The 17,374-nt window shown below is 50.7% G+C and overlaps 1 protein-coding gene across 2 annotated transcripts in view; it reads left to right on the forward strand.

The window, feature by feature from the left end:
• The first annotated feature begins 2,223 nt into the window (after positions 1-2,223).
• Positions 2,224-17,374, forward strand: part of LOC138511160 (uncharacterized) — a 267,800-nt gene continuing 252,649 nt past the window's right edge. The window contains exon 1 of one of the 2 annotated variants that reach the window (XM_069626663.1): positions 2,224-2,274. The gene's annotated coding sequence lies outside the window, so the exon portion shown is untranslated. The remainder of the gene's footprint in view (positions 2,275-17,374) is intronic. The other variant, XM_069626664.1, reaches the window with a different exon arrangement.

The raw sequence follows: 17,374 nt of genomic DNA on the forward strand, positions 1-17,374 counted from the left end.
AGAAGATGGAGCAATGAGGCTCAAGCCTCGGTATCCAATAATCACTGCTGATGGAATCCTAACCCAGGACTACACACTCAACCCGAGAAGATGGAGTAATGAGGCTCCAGCCTCGGTATCCAAGAATCACAGCTGATGGAATCCTAACCCAGGACTACACACTCAACCCGAGAAGATGCAGTAATGAGGCTCAAGCCTCGGTATCCAAAAAGCCCTGCCGATGGAATCCTAACCCAGGACTACACACTCAACCCGAGAAGATGGAGTAATGAGGCTCCAGCCTCGGTATCCAAGAATCACTGATGATGGAATCCTAACCCAGGACTACACACTCAACCCGAGAAGATGGAGTAATGAGGCTCCAGCCTCGGTTTCCAAGAATCACTGATGATGGAATCCTAACCCAGGACTACACACTCAACCCGAGAAGATGAAGTAATGAGGCTCAAGCCTCGGTATCCAAGAATCACAGCTGATGGAATCCTAACCCAGGACTACACACTCAACCCGAGAAGATGGAGTAATGAGGCTCCAGCCTCGTATCTAAAAATCACTGCTGATGGAATCCTAACCCATGGCCTACACACTCAACCCGAGAAGATGGAGCAATGAGGCTCAAGCCTCGGTATCCAATAATCACTGCTGATGGAATCCTAACCCAGGACTACAGTATCCAAAAATCACTGCTGATGGAATCCTAACCCATGGCCTACACACTCAACCCGAGAAGATGGAGCAATGAGGCTCCAGCCTCGGGATCCGATAATCACAGCTGATGGATAAACAGCTCTCAGCAAGAAGAAGCAGCAGCGGCCTGTCAGTCCTGCGTGTTTGTTGTTAGTCCCATACTGGTGCCACGCAGTGTGTAGAAGGTCTACTGGCGTAGCCCTGCATTCGGACTGTGCCCCTGCTGGGAAACACCGTCCCAACGGTGTAGCTCTGCCATGTGATCACGGCCATTGGTGCAACCCGGCCTGGGTGCCCCCAGAGCCAGTGCTGCGGTTCGCTGGGTGCCCCAGCCACAGTGTCCCACTCCGTTGTCCCTAGCCTGCAGGGTGTCCCGCAGAGCTCTGCCGCCACTGAGTGCGGCCTGCACGGAAGCCAATGGGCAGGCCGCCACAGCCCATTCCGGAACTGAGGGATGAATTTAGGACACACTTTTCCCCCTTGTGCTCTTTTGAAGTCATAGCTGTTATATGTCAGGTAATATGAAGCATGACGTCATACATGTACTCCCCTTTTTGCTACGGATGCTTGTGCAGGTTGTCGTGTCATGTGTTAGCTGTAGGGCTCCCTGTACGGGCGGCATTATAAGAATATCACGCTCTGATATAGCGTTGCATGACATCCCTCCCATTCTAAGCGCTGGAAAGCAGGTGTTCATGTTACCCAAACCGATCAATCAGTCAAAGGCTGTGGGGCGAGCACTTGACTCGCTGAGCTATCTAGAGGAGTTCAGTTACCCCCACTTTCGTGAGTGTACAGACAGGAGGTCATCTGCTCTGTGGTTGTGGGGAGTGCTTGGGCGCAGGGCTGGGTCCATAAAGAAAGGGGTGTCTCGCATTTTCCTGGATATTTGCATGGCCCGCAGGGGCTTTCCTCCCTACACTCCCTGGGGGACTTCCTAACTGCCCCTCCTGTGTAGTCACTAGTCTCCTAATGTGCCTCGCAGAGAGCCTGGGGTGCTCCCCTTCCCTCTCCCCCTCTGCAGCGCCCACTCGCCTCCCAGCTTCCATTCTCTGCCCACTCTGCAGTGTCACCATCCTCTCCTACCCCACTGCCCCTCCTACGCCCTCCTCCACAGCACTACTCCGTGCTCCACTCTCCTACTCGCCCCCCTTCACACTAATACCCAGACATTCTCCTTTCACTCAGTCTCATCCGCTCCACGGTCCCTCCTTACGTCCCTAACCACTGGCCACACTGGTACCAGGCACTGCATTCAGGCAAGGCCTACTATAGAGCAGGCGACTATGTGATGAAACCCGCTTTACATGTTAGCACCGATTTATTGAGACAGGGCTGTGTCTATAGTTTGAGAGTGGCGGGCGTGAGGGGGGGAGGGGCGCATTCTAGCGTTTTGGCCCTGGGCACCAAGTTCGCTAGAAACGATGCAGGTCACCCCATCGCCAGGGCGGGACACTCCTACAGCCCGTGGGGGGTGGGGAGGGAGTGAGGGGGAGGGTCACGTTCATGACTCTTCCCTGAGAGTATAAATGCTGCTGGGGGAGAGTGCAGAGCACTGGAGGAGGCCTCAGGACAAGACACCGCACGGTAAGTAGCCCGTTAATGAGTGATGGAGGGGGGGAGGGGGGTGAATGAGTTGGTGCTGAGTGAGTGATTAGAATAGGGAAATGAATAGATGAGTGAGTTCTGTGATGTAAACACCCCACTCTGAGACCTGAGGTCTCTTCTGTGTGTGAGAGACACACTTCACTGGTGTGGGAGGGAGGGGGCATTTAAACCTCCGCTTGTGTAAACTCATGAGGCCGGAGTCATGGAAATGTGCGCAGAAATCACGCAAGGACCGCGTGCCGAGAAGGACACTGCGCGAGTGTGCGCGCAGAATAACAAATGGCCCGCGTATTCATGGAATTGTTCGCGCAAAGTAACTGTATTCGCAAGTCGCAGCCAGAATGCCCCCAACATGGCCACACAAAAAGCATAAACAGCCAGATCAGCTACCTTTGCCCCGCAAGTAGACCTGCAACTCATGGACCCTGCGCAGGGCCCCCGTAACTGTATAGGGCACCCTGACAACCTTTGTATGAAAATCAGTGTGCAAACCCCGAAATCCGTTCCTACACCCCGCTACACTGCTTACGCGCACCCCTAAGTTACATCGTACACAGTAGCCTTTCTTATGCATGATGGTGAATTTCCAACTGAAAGACCACCAGTCACCTTGCAAATCTGTGACGGTTAAAGGGAGAAACGCAATAAAGCACCCTTTGAATATGTGTTGATACCCATAACGTCTAATATCTTGATATGCTAAAAAGTAAAGTTTGCTCTGATGTCCTTAGTTGAATGTTCTTAAAACCATACATAGCAACACGCTGGAGGTTGGTGACGAATCGCCAAACCTAAGTTAGTTTATGACACAACTTATTTCTTTTTCTTTTTCCATTTATAAAGCGCCTAAACCCTGAGTCCTCAGGGCGCTGTTGCAAACCAGCTTAATACATTGCAATGACAGACAGTAATGCCAGTGGGGTTGGGCGCGAGTCGCTGTCTCATCAGGGGGTTCTTTATTTCATTGTGTGTCTTAAAGCGCTGGAAATAAAGTGGCCAAATAGATATTTTGCTGTTCGCATCTTATAGTTTTGCATTCAGGATGTGGAAAATAAAAGGTCCACTGATATAATTTTGGCCCAGCATGCTGCTGCTATAAGGATTTACATGTTGTCACGATGCTTCACTATGCAATGTGTGGATTTTCCAGGTAAACTCTATATCATTGTAGGCCTTGACGCCCAAAACGTAAGTATTTGTTCCAAGTAAAGCGTGGAAGAAGGTGTTTAGTTTAGCTTAAGTGTGTGATCCTGGGCAAATAATGTAATCTCACCCTGACTTCAACTGCAAAAATGGGAGTGCTTAAAAGTGATTACGTTTACACCCTTACAATAGGGTTTTAAAAAGTGTAGGGACACATTGGTGTTCCCTGGTGCTTCTATGCTAGGGGCCCCAATACAGTCACATAGAATTGCATTATTGCTGCACGGGTCCTCCCCCGTCTCGCATCACGTGATGTACCCTGGTGCTTCCCTGCTAGGGGCCCCAATACAGTCACATAGAATTGCATTATTGCTGCACTGGCCCTCCCCCGTCTCGCATCACATGATGTACCCTGGTGCTTCCATGCTAGGGGCCCCAATACAGTCACATAGAATTGCATTATTGCTGCACTGGCCCTCCCCCAGTCTGTTATCACTTGATTTGACAGGCAGACATAGTCTCACCAGCCAGCCAGTGCACTAGAGATTCTAGTATCGCGCACTAACTGTGGTAGAACCAGCGTTACATTTTCTCCCCTGTTGCTGCCAGCCACTGAGGTTGCTTGGACCATCGGGAGTCCTGCCCCACACTCTGCTATGTGCTGTTAGCCACTGAAGTTGCTTGGACCATCGGGAGTCCTGCCCCACACTCTGCTATGTGCTGTTAGCCACTGAGGTTGCTTGGGCCGCCCAGAGTACTGCCCCACACTCTGCTATGTGCTGTTAGCCACTGAGGTTGCTTGGGCCGCCCAGAGTACTGCCCCACACTCTGCTATGTCCTGTTAGCCACTGAGGTTGCTTGGGCCGTCCAGAGTACTGCCCCACACTCTGCTATGTCCTGTTAGCCACTGAGGTTGCTTGGGCCGCCCAGAGTACTGCCCCACACTCTGCTATGTCCTGTTAGCCACTGAGGTTGCTTGGGCCGCCCAGAGTACTGCCCCACACTCTGCTATGTCCTGTTAGCCACTGAGGTTGCTTGGGCCGCCCAGAGTACTGCCCCACACTCTGCTATGTCCTGTTAGCCACTGAGGTTGCTTGGGCCGCCCAGAGTACTGCCCCACACTCTGCTATGTCCTGTTAGCCACTGAGGTTGCTTGGGCCGCCCAGAGTACTGCCCCACACTCTGCTATGTCCTGTTAGCCACTGAGGTTGCTTGGGCCGCCCAGAGTACTGCCCCACACTCTGCTATGTGCTGTTAGCCACTGAGGTTGCTTGGGCCGCCCAGAGTACTGCCCCCCACTCTGCTATGTGCTGTTAGCCACTGAGGTTGCTTGGGCCGCCCAGAGTACTGCCCCACACTCTGCTATGTGCTGTTAGCCACTGAGGTTGCTTGGGCCGCCCAGAGTACTGCCCCACACTCTGCTATGTCCTGTTAGCCACTGAGGTTGCTTGGGCCGCCCAGAGTCCTGCCCCACACTCTGCTATGTGCTGTTAGCCACTGAGGTTGCTTGGGCCGCCCAGAGTCCTGCCCCACACTCTGCTATGTGCTGTTAGCCACTGAGGTTGCTTGGGCCGCCCAGAGTCCTGCCCCACACTCTGCTATGTCCTGTTTGCCACTGAGGTTGCTTGGGCCGCCCAGAGTCCTGCCCCACACTCTGCTATGTGCTGTTAGCCACTGAGGTTGCTTGGGCCGCCCAGAGTCCTGCCCCACACTCTGCTATGTCCTGTTAGCCACTGAGGTTGCTTGGGCCGCCCAGAGTCCTGCCCCACACTCTGCTATGTCCTGTTAGCCACTGAGGTTGCTTGGGCCGCCCAGAGTCCTGCCCCACACTCTGCTATCTGCTGTGATGCTGTGATATTCAGTCTTTCATTGCACAACATCTGCCAGTTTCACACTTTCTAGGATCTGCAGAAAGTGGGTGTTTCAGACTTAAAGGAGAGAGTGAACTGCGTGTAACATTGAAGCTGCACTAGAATAGTCTCATTACAATGAGTAATGAAGTTAGATGCCCCTACACAAGTATGTTTATCACTCCTCCACCGTCTCTGAAGTTAGTGCCTCTCCCAACATTTGAAGGCGCCCCTGGCAAGTACCCTATTTTACGCGCAAATAATTCCAGGAATTGGGCCCATGGAGTGTCCAACAGACACCCGGGAGTCTGGCTCCTGAATGCTGAAGCACCTAGGAGGGGCCATTGGGGCTTCTAGGAGCTGGCCGGTGCTGTTCTGCATGGGATTGGATGGGGCCGCCCTTTTTGGTGCCTCTCTAGTGACTCCAAGGTCAGGGTGAGGATGGCAGGCATCTCTGCATGGTCACACCTTGGCCGTGGGCCCCGCAGGACAGCCGGCCAGGCCCCCATAGCCCAGCATTGCCCGCGCTCTCAGGCGCAGACCTCTGGCGCAGACCTCTGGCCGACCTCTGGCGCTGCTGTAAAGTGTGTGTGGGCGATTCTTCTGAAGTTCCCCCTTAATAGTGGACTACATGAAAGAGGCTCACGCACCCGCCGGACTCCCGCATAATAGCTGGGCTGGGCTGTTGTCAGCGATCTCTTCCTGGTGGGGCTGGGGCAAGGTCAGTCATGCACTCCAGGGAGGGCGCACCCAACATCCTGCTGGTCAGATAGCTCAGTGAGTTAAGCAGGCGCATGGACAGCAGGTCCCAGTTTTGAAACCTGCCAGGACCAGCTCCGCCTTTTATCTTTCCATGAGGCAGAGTACTGTTAAAAGCCGATCAAAAGTCTGTTATTTGCAGCACTGCGAATCTGCAGCACCTAATGCTACATGAGAACACACGTGCCCTTATTACCAGCTGTTTATATGATTAGACCTCTCACTTTGCCTCATGTCAGGTGTGAGAAGCTCACACAGCCCTCTTTATTCTGGAACTGGTAGTGTACCTTTTCCCATGGTAAATGCAGGACTACAAGTCCCAGAATCCATAGCAAAATAACAGACCTGGCGAGTTACCTGCCGTCATGAGAGCCCTGACCAATACCTATCATTTGCACTCAGATACCTTTCTGTCTCTTGTTTTTCTGCGTCACCCTCCTCGACACGTTTTGTCCACCTTCTGGGCGCTATAAATCTGCTGTTTTTCTCCCACTCTGTTTCTTAGAAAGGGCCACTAGAGGTCGGGCATGGCCAGCCGCATGGCAGGAGCCTAGCGCAGGACTGACATTTCCCCATCCCAGCCAGTGCCAGAAATGGACAAAGGTTACTGGGGGATCTCCCTTCCCTGGGGATGAGGGAGGCGGATTGTCAGTAGTGGCGAGTGTGAGACTGAGGGGGGACCTAGGTGTCGAATAATGTGGGTGCCCTGAATGTAGGATGCTGGCTGCTTTGCATAAAAACACAGTGCATTTTGGGTCATAATTCCAAGGTGCAATGCACACTTGGTATGGTGATGGTTTCATCTGTCAGAATGGTCATCCTGACAGCTTGTATGGAGCTTCCACCGTTTCATTGTATGAGGTTGGGCTTTTTGAAGAAGTTTGAGGAGTGGTTGCACATCCCTGCGCGCATGGAGACCATGTTTGCAGGAGAGCAGTGGGCCCTGATTGGCCCACACACATGTTGGCTTGATTATGACATGGTCCTCTATCTGGTGCAAGACCAGGTATTGTGGAGTTTATACTGTAGCTAGGGGGATAAGGCACAGAAGGAGAAACTGGTACAAAAAGAAAAAACAGAAACCCAAGCGCTGTGGATGGATTTGTTTGGGATCAATGTTTATTTACCAATCCAATTGAGAAATCACATTCTATAGTATGTACACTTGTCAATCACCAAAAATATCTGTGTAACGCTACAATTACCAAAACACCTTTACCATGGTCAAAACCCCCCAGGACTTCGCTGTACAGTTACACCAAGCAAACAACCTGTGTACCCTTACCATGAGCAAAAAAAAACTCATCTCTGTATAGTTACAGTAAGCAAAAAACCTGTGTACCCTTACCACGAGCAAAAAAAACTCATCTCTGTATAGTTACAGTAAGCAAAAAACCTGTGTACCCTTACCATGAGCAAAAAAAACTCATCTCTGTATAGTTACAGTAAGCAAAAAACCTGTGTACCCTTACCATGAGCAAAAAAACTCATCTCTGTATAGTTACAGTAAGCAAACAACCTGTGTACACTTACCATGAGCAACAAAACCTCATCTCTGTATAGTTACAGTAAGCAAAAAACCTGTGTACCCTTACCATGAGCAAAAAAAACTCATCTCTGTATAGTTACAGTAAGCAAAAAACCTGTGTACCCTTACCATGAGCAAAAAAAACTCATCTCTGTATAGTTACAGTAAGCAAACAACCTGTGTACACTTACCATGAGCAAAAAAACCTCATCTCTGTATAGTTACAGTAAGCAAAAAACCTGTGTACCCTTACCACGAGCAAAAAAACTCATCTCTGTATAGTTACAGTAAGCAAAAAACCTCTGTACCCTTACCACGAGCAAAAAAAACTCATCTCTGTATAGTTACAGTAAGCAAAAAACCTGTGTACACTTACCATGAGCAACAAAACCTCATCTCTGTATAGTTACAGTAAGCAAAAAACCTGTGTACCCTTACCATGAGCAAAAAAAACTCATCTCTGTATAGTTACAGTAAGCAAAAAACCTGTGTACCCTTACCATGAGCAAAACAAACTCATCTCTGTATAGTTACAGTAAGCAAAAAACCTGTGTACCCTTACCACGAGCAAAAAAAACTCATCTCTGTATAGTTACAGTAAGCAAAAAACCTGTGTACCCTTACCACGAGCAAAAAAAACTCATCTCTGTATAGTTACAGTAAGCAAAAAACCTGTGTACCCTTACCATGAGCAAAACAAACTCATCTCTGTATAGTTACAGTAAGCAAAAAACCTGTGTACCCTTACCACGAGCAAAACAAACTCATCTCTGTATAGTTACAGTAAGCAAAAAACCTGTGTACACTTACCATGAGCAAAACAAACTCATCTCTGTATAGTTACAGTAAGCAAACAACCTGTGTACACTTACTGTTAGGAAAGATTTCGTTATTGTAGGGAACTTTCCTTCCATGTGGCAACCCCTAAACTTTTTGCTATTGTTTTCAACCTGTTTTCTTGACTTTGCCAGAGAAGTGCAGCCTTCTGCCGTACTCCTCTGGGCTTTCGCTCCTTTCTTACGGGGAAACTGACATGCCCTTAAGACAGTCAGTACCGGGGAACGCTGTTTCCCGTAGTTTCTTTTATCGTGTCGCCATTTTAGTGCAACACGACACAAGAGGGCACTGTAAGCTAAGTTACAGCTCTCTTGGGTCTCTAGCCTTCTACAGACCCTAGACACTCTTGTAGGATGGTTTTTGGATCGGTGCAAGTCATTCAGGGACTGGGCTGGTGGCAGCGATCATTTGGTTTATTTTGAGCTCCTTTTGCCGTTCTGAGCACCTTTTTGCCGCGAACACAAAAGGGTGGCCCGGCTACCCAAAATGGCCGGACCACGAGGCTCCTTTGTCTCGTCCACTGTCCGTCTTGCTCCCTTTACCTTCCCCCGGGTCAGGCGACCCGGGGCCTTCCTTATTTGGGCATGTAGTTTCCCGCGAAACACGGTTGCTTTCGCGGGCTTCTACATGTCGTTTGAGTGCCCCCAGGATGTGGGCTGGGCTGTCTGGTCCCAATACACATCCTGGGTGCCAGAGAGTCTAGGGTGGTGTGAATGCCTGGGACCACTGTGGTCCGTGATTGGTCCACGTATGGTATGTGTGTGGATGAGCGGATCTCCCATTGGCTCCCCTCCGTTTTGGCGCGAAGGGAACCGTGGATAAGAGGGAGCTGGAAACACCACTGCCATGTCGATCTCCTGAGTTCTTGCGAACCCAGGGATACAGGAGCCAAGTATCCTGCGAACACGAGGCTGGACCAAGGAATCGCTGGTGACCCCCTGAAGAACTTCTGCTCCTCATTGCTGTCGTCCGGTGAAGCCCTTTCCACCTAAGATCGAACAAGAAGGCCTGTACTGGCGCTTCGACCTATTGGAATAGCAGGACCAGCTATTCCCGGCACCTTCATCAACTCCTGCTGTAAGCCTTCGGAAGTGTCTCTGGGCCATCCAGTTGACTGACCAGCTTACTAAGGAGGCCTGCTCTGTAATCGCCGACAGGTTGGGTGGTATTCTGAGTCCGGGGCACGCTCACACGCTTCGTTTGCTTAGCAACCCTAAGCTAGAGGTGAGCAGTGCTCGTTTGGCTTGAATACACCCGGCCGTTCCGTTGCCCTGCTGTGGCGACAAAACTGTGCTTGTTTCTTCGATCGGGACGTCTTTTTACTCTGCACGACGACGAGACGTTCCCTGCTCTTCAGAACCTGCCAGAAGCTGCATCTATCGAGGAGAAGCTCGGGCCTGCTTGCTTCGGGGACCGGTGAGTAGATTAGCTAGGATCTGGTCGCCCTCCTGCAGTGCCCTTTGCTTTTCCCCGCTGTGAATACAGCACCCCTTGTCCGTACTCGCGCCCTGCTTCTGCCTCACAGTGGAGGCTGCGCTAGAGTCGCGGACCGTGTTCTCCTTCATTAGAGCTCCCTACAGAGCTGTTCAACGTCCTCCGAAGAGCTTCACCTTCTGCCCATTGGCACCGGCGTGTGCAGGTACTTTTGAGCGCTAGGCTCCACTCTTCGTAGGGATTGGACTACCATCCAGTTAGGGGCCTCAGAAGGCGGACATATCACACGCATTGGTTCGCACTGCCTGTTTTCCTTCCCCTGCAGGTGGATAACATATTTCGGGCTGCTAATGCTGTGAAACTGTGTATTCTGTATATATATTGGGTTGATAGTGTATGTGTTGGTTTAGTATCGTTGTATATTGCTGCTTTTACTGTGGTTATTAGTTTCAAGGCCTTATAATAAATGTGTATCTATTTTTGATATAAACAACTGTTTGGAGTAGTTTGTAAGCGCTCTTGCTTTGTGTGCTCACTGTGGGCTTTCAGTCACCCTCACCCCTCTTGAGACCTAGTCTTGACCGCCGCGATCGCTACCTTGATTGGTCTGGCTTGTCCAGAGGTTACCCTGTTCCAAGTAATTAGGTTGGCCTTCTGAACTTCTGCGCCACCAGGACAGAGTTCAGAAATCCGTCTTAACAAATTGGTGTACAGCGGTGGGATACGACTGAAGGTATCCAGTGTTGCGCACGAGCTAAGGCGTTTTTAGGTTATTCCAACCAGGACACGCAGTAAAGTATTGAATATAACGTTAAAAAGGCCATAGTCCTATCGACAGTATGGAAACGAATACTTTATTAACCTTAAATGCTTCGAAATCTGAAACATTGAAGAAGATGTGTGCGGAGAGAGGGGTTTCCTCTCAAGGCACTAAATTGGAAATGATCCAGAGAATCGTGGCGTGGCAAGAAGCGCAGCTTGACGCTATAACTTCCGAGGACAGTGCAGAAGGTGGTGGGGCTGCTCTCACTGGCAGAACCGACGGTTCTGCCGCTGCACTGATCCATCACGACCACGAGGACAGGGAGGATGTAATGTCTAACGTTTCCTCTGCCAGTGTTGATGGGGAGGCTATGCTTGAATTCAAGAAGCAAGAGCTGCGGTTTAGGCAGCAGGAGCTTGAATTCAGCATAGCCAAACTGAAAATCGACCAGGCAGAAAAACAAAAAGACAGGGATCACCAGTTGGAACTGGCCAAGCTTCAGTTCGCAAATGGGTCCAAGGGTCCTGGACATGGTTCTGGGGCTTCCTCTCATCCACGATTTCCAAAAGATCTGCTCAGTGTGTATGAGGAACGAAATGACATTATGGACTGGTTAAATGCGTTTGAGTATGCATGCGAGGTTCAAGAGGTTGATAATGCGGATAAGATTGCATGGTTACTCAGCAGACTGCCCCATTCTGGTTGCAGTGCCATTATGGAAATGTCGAAGGCTGAGCGCGCTGATTTTGCAATGTTGAAGCAGACTCTCATTTTAAAGTTTGGGAAGACTCCGACCCAATATTTGAAAAGGTTTAGAGAGTATAAGAAAAAGGAAGGTGGTACTTGGGTGTCGTATGTAGCTGAGTCCCTGAAAAACTTAACTGGCTGGGTTGAAGGTTATAAGGTTTCTACCTTCGAAGGCATGATCAATCTGGTCATGCTGGAACACATTTTTGCTTCTTCTTCCCCGGAGCTTAAGCAGCATTTGGCCGATTCGAAGGAGATAGATCCTAAGAAGCTGGCCATTGCAGCAGACTTATGGGTGTCACATCGAGTGTCCCATAAGGACAAAACTCATCCTGGTAAGCAGGAGGAAGGGAAAAAGTCCAAAGATATGGAGGGTGGGGAATCTGCTAAATCTTCTTCCCATAAGGGCCACAAAAAGAAAAATAAGGGTAAGCCATACGAGAACTCACAGGGTAGTGGAGGTTCGCCTCCGAAACAGAACTCTGGTTATAATAAGCCTCCCTACGTAAACAGACCCAATGGGGCTTGTTTTTCTTGTGGAGCAACTGACCATGTGAAGGGGGATCCCCGTTGTAAGGTTAGACCTTTGGGGGTCCACTCCGCTAATCTGGCCTTCTCCTCCTACGAGGAAGAAGAGATTACAGGAGCATCCTTCTCCTCAGACTCATTTCCCAGCGGAATAGAGGCTGAGGTAGTTTTAGTGTCCCTGGGTTCCTGGGAGCCTAAAGTCGCAGAGGCGTATGCTAGGATTCCGGATAATACCAAGCACTACTTTAAAGACAGTGTGCTGATCAATGGAGTGGATACTCCAGCTCTTAGGGATAGTGGGTGCAGTCGAACTGTAGTGGATTCTACCTTGGTAGACTCAGAGGAAGTTGCCAGAGCTCCTCTGATGCCCACTAAGTTGGCTGACGGCCCCCTCCGTATGTTTCCCGTGATCCCTGTTAATCTAACTTTAAATGGTACAGCAGTTAGGATTCCAGTGAGCATTCAGAGAAACGTCCCGGGAAAGGTCTTGTTGGGCAATGATCTCAGAGCTCTAGGGCTCGTAGGAGACACTGCCGAAAGACCCTACACACGGTCTCAAGCACGGGCAGCATTGGCCAAGTCCAATACGCCGCCCCAGCCGAAGGGGAAACCCAAGGCGAAAGGAGTCAACAAGTCCCGACGGGGGAAGGAGAATATTCCCCCGAGCTCGCCTACCACTGCGGTGGAGGGAGTTGGCCAATCGCCCGAGCCTGACGAGGAGGTGGCGATGCCTGAAGTGTTCGACCCCAACGACCATCCGGAACTAAAAGACTTGTTAGTTGAAGGAGGTCCTGATAGGGACGACTTCAGTAAGGGCCAACGTGAGTGCCCATCTCTGGAAGGCCTAAGGAGACAGGCCTGCTCCCAGCTTGAGGGTGAACCTCCTGGGAAGCATCGGATTTATTGGGAAGGTGGACTCCTGTACAGTGAGCCCACAGAGTCTACAGAAGGAGACCATAGGAGGTTGGTGGTTCCCCTTGCTGTTAGACCCTTCCTCCTGCAGTTGGCGCATGAAGTTCCCCTTGCTGGTCACCTTGGAATGAAGAGGACCAAGCAAAGGTTATCTATGCACTTCTACTGGCCCAAGATGGGGGTGCAAGTAGAAAGTCACTGCAGGAGTTGTGCCTCCTGCCAGTTGTCTGGTAAGGTTGGCGCGACAATCCAAGCTCCATTGGTACCGCTCCCAGTTGTGGGGGTACCATTTGAAAGGGTAGGGATCGACATCGTTGGTCCCCTTGACCCGCAAACATCCTCAGGCAATAGGTTTATCCTGGTGCTGGTCGACCATGCAACCAGGTATCCTGAGGCCATCCCATTAAAGACTGTAACTGCCAAGTCAGTTGCAAAAGCTTTACTCGGCATATTTACTAGGGTTGGCTTCCCTAAAGAAGTTGTGTCAGATCGTGGCAGCAACTTTATGTCGAAGTATATGCAGGCTATGTGGAAAGAATGTGGGGTCACCTACAAGTTCTCTTCTGCATACCACCCCCAGACCAATGGTCTGGTGGAGCGTTTCAACAGAACGCTAAAGAGCATGATTGGGGCTCTGGAGGAGCCCCAGAGAAGAAAATGGGATCTTCTTTTACCATGCTTGCTGTTTGCCTACAGAGAGGTACCACAGGAGGGTGTTGGCTTCAGCCCCTTCGAACTTCTGTTCGGTCATCCCGTACGGGGACCCTTAGCCATCGTCAAAGAGGGATGGGAGATGCCCACTCCCCCTGTTACTACCAATGTAGTTGACTATGTGCTAGGGCTCAGAAAACGGATGGTACTCCTGATGGGCTTGGCTAGTGAAAAGTTGAAGGCAGGACAAGCGCTGGTGAAACATTGGTACGACCAGAAAGCTTCCTTAATTCACTTTACCCCTGGTCAGCAAGTCCTGATCATGAACCCTATAAGGCCTCGCGCCTTACAGGACAAATGGTCAGGCCCTTACACAGTGGTGGAGCCCCTGGGTGAGGTGAACTATTTAGTGGACCTTGGAAGGCCTGGACAGGCTCCAAAAGTGTTCCACGTAAATAGGCTGAAGGCTTTCGTCCCAAGAGTCGAAATCGCAGCACTGCTACTGGCGTCAGACGTTGAGGAAGAGGAGTCAGAACCTCTTCCCGACCTGTTCCAAAGCGGTCCTTCAGATAGCTCCGTTGAGGGTGTCCGAGTGGCCCCTCACCTGACTTCTGATCAGCAGGCTGAGGTGAAAAGTTTGCTTAGGCAGTTTTCCCCCCTGTTTTCACAGTCGCCTGGTTTGACACCTTGGTGCAAACATAACATTGACACAGGAGACAGTGTACCTACCAAAAGTAGGGGATACAGGATGTCGGATAAAGTACGGTCTTATATTAAGACCGAGGTCAACAAGATGTTAGACCTTGGGGTGATTGAACCCTCTAGTAGTCCTTGGTCCAGTCCTGTGGTTCTGGTTCCAAAAGCAGGCACTTCTGAATTGAGGTTCTGCGTGGATTACAGGGCTCTGAATGCTGTCACCAAGACAGACGCTCACCCCTTGCCTCGAACTGACGAGCTGGTGGATACCTTGGGTGCCTCCAAGTATCTCAGCACGTTTGACCTGACTGCGGGCTATTGGCAAATAGCTTTAGCAGAACATGCCAAGGAGAAGACAGCATTTTCAACTCCCGACGGGCTTTACCAATTCCGGGTAATGCCGTTCGGATTGAAGAATGCACCTGCCACTTTCCAGAGGCTTGTGAATCATGTGTTGAATGGGTTGGACGAATTCTGTCTTGCATATCTAGACGATATAGCAGTTTTCAGTGCCACCTGGGAAGACCATGTGAAACACCTCGGGATTGTGCTCCAGGCTCTTCAGAAAGCCCACTTGACCATAAAGGCGAGTAAATGCCAGATTGGACAAGGCTCAGTGGTTTACCTTGGGCATGAAGTAGGTGGAGGAAGGATACAGCCTCTCCCCAGTAAAGTACAAGCAGTACAAGACTGGCCTACCCCCACTACACAAACCCAAGTGAGAGCCTTCTTAGGACTCACGGGTTATTACCGCAATTTTATGGCAGACTATGGCACCATAGCTGCTCCTCTGACTGCCCTCACAACTCCGAAGAAACCCAAGAAGGTAACTTGGACTGACGAGTGTGAGAAGGCCTTCAATGGCTTGAAAGACTCCTTGTGCCAGGCCCCTGTGCTCAGGGCCCCTGATTATCAAAGACCTTTTATCGTGCAGACGGATGCCTCTGACACTGGGATAGGAGCTGTACTATCACAAGTAGATGAGAAGGGTAAGGAACACCCTATCGGTTTTATTAGTCGCCAGCTTAAGGACAGAGAGCTCAGATGGTCCACGGTAGAGAAAGAATGTTTCTCTGTTGTGTGGGCCCTAAGGAAGCTGAGGCCCTACCTCTATGGGACCCACTTCACTCTGCAGACTGACCATAAGCCGTTAAAGTGGCTAATGAACATGAAGGGGGAGAATCCAAAGTTGCTTAGGTGGTCCATAAGTCTACAAGGCTTCGACTTCACTATTGAGCATAGGCCAGGTGTCCAACATAGCAATGCTGATGGGTTGTCCAGAATGTTTTACCGACCTGAACAAGAGACTCATCCAGGGGTGGATTAGTTCCCCCTGTCCATAGTCTGGGAGGGGCGAGTGTTAGGAAAGATTTCGTTATTGTAGGGAACTTTCCTTCCATGTGGCAACCCCTAAACTTTTTGCTATTGTTTTCAACCTGTTTTCTTGACTTTGCCAGAGAAGTGCAGCCTTCTGCCGTACTCCTCTGGGCTTTCGCTCCTTTCTTACGGGGAAACTGACATGCCCTTAAGACAGTCAGTACCGGGGAACGCTGTTTCCCGTAGTTTCTTTTATCGTGTCGCCATTTTAGTGCAACACGACACAAGAGGGCACTGTAAGCTAAGTTACAGCTCTCTTGGGTCTCTAGCCTTCTACAGACCCTAGACACTCTTGTAGGATGGTTTTTGGATCGGTGCAAGTCATTCAGGGACTGGGCTGGTGGCAGCGATCATTTGGTTTATTTTGAGCTCCTTTTGCCGTTCTGAGCACCTTTTTGCCGCGAACACAAAAGGGTGGCCCGGCTACCCAAAATGGCCGGACCACGAGGCTCCTTTGTCTCGTCCACTGTCCGTCTTGCTCCCTTTACCTTCCCCCGGGTCAGGCGACCCGGGGCCTTCCTTATTTGGGCATGTAGTTTCCCGCGAAACACGGTTGCTTTCGCGGGCTTCTACATGTCGTTTGAGTGCCCCCAGGATGTGGGCTGGGCTGTCTGGTCCCAATACACATCCTGGGTGCCAGAGAGTCTAGGGTGGTGTGAATGCCTGGGACCACTGTGGTCCGTGATTGGTCCACGTATGGTATGTGTGTGGATGAGCGGATCTCCCATTGGCTCCCCTCCGTTTTGGCGCGAAGGGAACCGTGGATAAGAGGGAGCTGGAAACACCACTGCCATGTCGATCTCCTGAGTTCTTGCGAACCCAGGGATACAGGAGCCAAGTATCCTGCGAACACGAGGCTGGACCAAGGAATCGCTGGTGACCCCCTGAAGAACTTCTGCTCCTCATTGCTGTCGTCCGGTGAAGCCCTTTCCACCTAAGATCGAACAAGAAGGCCTGTACTGGCGCTTCGACCTATTGGAATAGCAGGACCAGCTATTCCCGGCACCTTCATCAACTCCTGCTGTAAGCCTTCGGAAGTGTCTCTGGGCCATCCAGTTGACTGACCAGCTTACTAAGGAGGCCTGCTCTGTAATCGCCGACAGGTTGGGTGGTATTCTGAGTCCGGGGCACGCTCACACGCTTCGTTTGCTTAGCAACCCTAAGCTAGATGTGAGCAGTGCTCGTTTGGCTTGAATACACCCGGCCGTTCCGTTGCCCTGCTGTGGCGACAAAACTGTGCTTGTTTCTTCGATCGGGACGTCTTTTTACTCTGCACGACGACGAGACGTTCCCTGCTCTTCAGAACCTGCCAGAAGCTGCATCTATCGAGGAGAAGCTCGGGCCTGCTTGCTTCGGGGACCGGTGAGTAGATTAGCTAGGATCTGGTCGCCCTCCTGCAGTGCCCTTTGCTTTTCCCCGCTGTGAATACAGCACCCCTTGTCCGTACTCGCGCCCTGCTTCTGCCTCACAGTGGAGGCTGCGCTAGAGTCGCGGACCGTGTTCTCCTTCATTAGAGCTCCCTACAGAGCTGTTCAACGTCCTCCGAAGAGCTTCACCTTCTGCCCATTGGCACCGGCGTGTGCAGGTACTTTTGAGCGCTAGGCTCCACTCTTCGTAGGGATTGGACTACCATCCAGTTAGGGGCCTCAGAAGGCGGACATATCACACGCATTGGTTCGCACTGCCTGTTTTCCTTCCCCTGCAGGTGGATAACATATTTCGTGCTGCTAATGCTGTGAAACTGTGTATTCTGTATATATATTGGGTTGATAGTGTATGTGTTGGTTTAGTATCGTTGTATATTGCTGCTTTTACTGTGGTTATTAGTTTCAAGGCCTTATAATAAATGTGTAT

This window comes from Ambystoma mexicanum, chromosome 6p (genome assembly GCF_040938575.1).
Source record: "Ambystoma mexicanum isolate Mex_15411 chromosome 6p, UKY_AmexF1_1, whole genome shotgun sequence".
Classification (NCBI taxonomy): domain Eukaryota; kingdom Metazoa; phylum Chordata; class Amphibia; order Caudata; family Ambystomatidae; genus Ambystoma; species Ambystoma mexicanum.